The sequence below is a fragment of the Gadus macrocephalus genome, chromosome 8 (assembly GCF_031168955.1).
Source record: "Gadus macrocephalus chromosome 8, ASM3116895v1".
Classification (NCBI taxonomy): domain Eukaryota; kingdom Metazoa; phylum Chordata; class Actinopteri; order Gadiformes; family Gadidae; genus Gadus; species Gadus macrocephalus.
The window spans coordinates 18,289,005-18,293,879 of NC_082389.1; positions in this window are offsets into that span (position 1 = coordinate 18,289,005).

A 4,875-nucleotide genomic window follows, 5' to 3' on the forward strand; every position below is an offset into this window, starting at 1 on the left:
AAAATAAAGCACATTAATTTGAATGATTTTAGCTTGTGTGTGATTTATCGCGGGCACGGGCACACACAAGCTAAAATCATTCATATTATAGAAGAGGCTGTCAAGGAAAACAGGATTTTTTTGTCTCCGATGACGTCTTTGGTATCACTCCGCAAATAGTCCGGTAACTTGTCAACTCCAGCGTCTTCGGTTGCTATGCGACGTCAACGTCTTTGGCAGACTATTTCTCTGCTGTTCAACACTACGAATGCTGGTTACAAATAAATTGTAAAAAGACACAGCATGAAGTTATTTTTTCGTTTAGGCAAGTTGCCGTGTAATAAGCGGGATAATGTATAGAACGTCGTTGGTCATTATTGAAAATAAGCCCCTTCAGGTCGGTGTCCTGTTCGCCCTGTCGGGGCATATTTTCCCGATAATGACCGGCGTTCTTTACATTATCCCTTACATAGGCTATCTGTTGTTAAAGCACAGCTGTGCTTCGTTGATAAAAAAAAAAAGAAAACACTAAATAAATGGTTGATAGTGACGCGGAGTTAAAACTACACACTTTACCTGTTTTGTTCAAAATATCGTTATATCGTATATCGCCATTCGAACAGAAAATATCGAGATATGAGTTTTGGTCCATATCGCCCAGCCCTAGCAGGAGGCGAAGAAATTTAATAATCAAAAAAACAAAGAATTATAAAAAAAAGAATATTCAGATTAATTTATCTGAATCGAGATGGAATCGTTCTACACAGAATCACAATGCATCGAAGAATCTATTATTTTTCCCACCCCTACATATTATTATCAAGTAGATCATCATCACAGACTTAAATTCATAGTTCATTTATAAGCCAAGTTGTCAATAGAAAACTAGCCATTTTAATGTTTAGTCAAGTTCATATTGTATTAATTGTGTGGATCCATAAAATAATAAATTCATTCTTCTAAATTGTTTCAACCCAAATTATCCTAAAGAATAAATCCCTCTATTCCACTCCTCCTCAAATAACCTCCAGCCTTGGCCTAGTGACACTTAGACGCACTGCTGTGGACCTTCCCATAAAGTACTGGTTGTATTCCCACCCACACCTCCGCTCTGTACCCTACAACCTGCACCAGTCCACGCAGCCGAGAATTCCCAGAACTCACAAGACAGAGGGGAGAGGAGGGGGGGGGGGGGGGGGGGGCAAGAACCACAACCGACTCTGCTGACTGACTGGATAATGATAAAAGTATACACCAAACTGAGTTTGAGTCCCAGGTTCCAGGAGTATACAGCAAGGAAATGGGAATGAGTGCCATTATTTCAAATATAACAAAACTCCACTCAACTGAGGGCTCCATGTTCTAGATAGAGCTAGTCCAAGGTGTATTTCTCCCGTCTGGCCTTCAGAGTGGAACAAAACATCCATATCTACATAGCCACTCAGGGTCGAGTAGACGCTAACATATATATAGGCTAATCCACCAGACAAGCCAAAGATAATATGGGACTCAAGGTCTATCTGGATGAGAGGGAACTCCATACTGCTTAAAGTTGTCTGTGGCATTTCTGCAGTAGACCATCTACAGAGATATAGAGGCTAAATTAGGTTGTGAAAAGCGTAACTTATTAAGAGTGAACTACAAACCCTAGAGAATGCAGCCCGAGGCCAATGGACCAGCATGGACATTGCATGAGAGACCAGAGTGTGGGCAAAACGCCAAGAAAAGTCACATTCTCAGGCCGGCACTGGTTGCACTGGCTTAATTTATAATGATGCTAATCGGGGCCTCAGCGAACTCTTCGCTGTTAGCATACTTCTAGTAGATAGCACAGGCTAGTGCTTAGCACTGAGCAAACAACATCAATGTCCACTCGTAATAAAGGCTGGGGACACTCTAGGCTTAAGTGACTAATTCACAAAGTTTTCCAATCTTCTACTAGTTATGACAAAATAGTGCCATTAGGAGCAGCCAACAGCAAGGAGAGTTTGCTGGATAGGTTCTTCTTAAGCCCTATTGGAGTGCACAAAATACTAAATAGTAAAGGATGAATCATGCAAGCTACAAGGCATGGTTAATGCCTAATGTTTAATATTGATTACATTCTTAGATATACAAGTAGTAGAAGAGGAGGTAGAATCAAAAGCTTTATATGTGCCAGTCTTGGGTTAGTATTCAAAACATGACCCGTTTCAAGTACAAAGTACATACATATAAAAAGTACAACTTGAACAAAAAGGGGTCCATGTGTTTGCTGTGACTGTTGTTCCTCACCTATTTCTTTAAGGTGACGCCAAGGATTGTGCATACCAGGCATAGCAGAACTCAAACTTTAATCAGCTTAACCAGCCACTCAGTTAGGGGGACCAATGGATTAGTAACAATCCTAGTTGGTGTTACAAAACGTATACATGTACAAATGACGCTTTAACCATTAAGTGAGACCAATGGCCAAGATTCTCCAGTAAGGGGTAGGTGATCACGAAATCCCTAAACAATACTTTAGAGTGATTCAACTTTAAAAAAAAAAAATGGTGGTAGTACCCAAAGTCCTCGGAGGAGTAATGCTCTGAAAGTGCACGTTGTGTATATCTCCAGTCAAAATGTTTCGGAGACGTGCATATGTGCATTAGAGATAGCGAGGGGTGAGCGTGGGTCACGCCCTACCCAGGAAACGTGCTCGTGCCAACGACATACAAGACAATCAGATCAAATGAGGGCCGCGTCGTGGACGACACATATCTGCTCAAAGAAGCAACATGTCAAGCATCCCTGAGGAGAGCTCTAGGCTTCCAATGACGAACCGAACGATACCTAACCCACTTCAATAGGATCGTTAACTTCCACCACAGGTTCAAGGCTAAGCCATTGGGTACTGAAGAGGGAAACCAAGCCAACCTCAACAGAACCTTCAGAAAGTCCACGGCACCTTTTATTGACCCAGAAAGTGTTCTGAATGTACCCCCTCCTCTACCTTCAGGCAGTCTGATTAAAAAATGGCATTGACGATTGAGAATAAAAGGTTTTTTTCTCTGCCAGACTACAACACTGAGCATGAGTCACCGAGGGTATATTGAGTCCAATTGGCCATGGGGCTCCTAGAAAAATGAGGGGGGTGGAGGGGTAGCCATTAGTAGCTAGCCCCTCTCATTCTTAACCCAGCAGCTGCCCTAGTAACCGTTGCTTCAGAAATAGACTAGTAGCAAAACAGAAAAAGATGACCCCACAATTGTTGATAAAGTGACAGTCAGCACGACGGGGTCGTGTGCACCAACGCCTCAGGCCAACTGTGGCAATAATGACAAGCCATACGATTGAGCTGGTTGGACATATCCTCAATGAAGGCCATTAAACATTACTATACCATGCCACGCATGCACGGAAAAAATAAAACATATTTATTTAAAATCATACTGATGAGGATTATCTAGCCTGAAAGTGCAATGACGAACCATCATATTCTTTGCTTTTGTGTAAGAGGGATCATTGCCCAATATCTCTAAGCTACTTTCCCTTAAAGAACAGCTGAAGTGAATACTTTTACATTTGTCTGCGACATTACATTAGCTCATCGAGGAACAGCCAACCATGTTCCAAAAAAGGTGAAATATCCTGTCCATCCAGTATACAAACAGGAAGTAGGCTATGTCAGGAAATGTCAAACAATGACAGGTAAGATTGCATCGACGAGCAGAAACTAATGCAAACAAATAGAGTAGAAACTCTACCTTGCCAATAACCATTAGCCTAAATTAAAGCAAAGCAATGCATCCAATCTTTTCTGACATTATCAACAATCAATTCTAGTGAGTCTTGGACCACCTTCTGACCATAAGAATAGATCCATTTTGGAGGTACAACTGAGAAGAGGGCGAACCACTGGACCAGAGGACTGGAGAACAACGCTTAGGAGAGTTAGGAGAGCATACTGCAAGTGTGTGTGTGTAAGAGGGTTCAGAGGAGGAGGTGGGGTAGTGAGGGAATCATTGTTCAGGGGGAAATCATGTGAGAGTCACATTGAGCATGGAGTTTTGAGTGGGCTTGCTCACAGGGGAGAATGCGGGCGAGCGAGGACGGCGAGAAATGGCACTTGAGTTCTCAAGTGAAATTGACTTTTTGAGGCGCACATAAAAGATTGGTGCACTAGCAAATTAACTGACACACACACACACAAAAGAAAAACGATTGTAGTGATAACAAAGGTTTTTTTATAGGTTACCTTGGGTGAGCTGGACGTAGGCCTACACATATTTTCTATCCTAATAATAGCCTTGCATTGATCTCATCCTAACCATCTCCACGACCTATAGAATGAGGTGTAGCCTATTTATTGTGTTTATCAAGTCTGCTTCTGAACGTCATCCTAAACAACACGCGTCTTTCATCACCTGTTTAATATAAGGGGCACCTGACCCTTGCTGTATGCATTACCCTTGTGGTACACAAATAATAATTTTAATTATTAAACATTTACAAGAAAAGCTCACTCAGAATGCTGTCATGCTGGGCAGTAGGCCTACAAGAGCCTTAGGAACACGGGGGGCAAGCTATTCAAGGGCATCAACCCAGCGACATGTCAAGTTCACCTGCTACACCTCGACCAAGTGCTTTGCTGTAGTAATGAACCGAACATCTATAGACAACACATTGAACATGTATAGAGAAGTCCCACCGCATCTAGCTATAGCATATTGCACTCTAATAAACAGTTGTATTATTTCAACCATGTCCTACCTTTATAATTACAGAATAAAACCCCAAGTATTTATTCAGCACTATGCGCCGTGCGTTTAACAGCAATCCATAATTGAGAAAATACTGTATAGCATGTACAAATATTAGGCCTTCATATTTAATAATGCACATTGAGAAAATACTACTGTTAAATATATATTG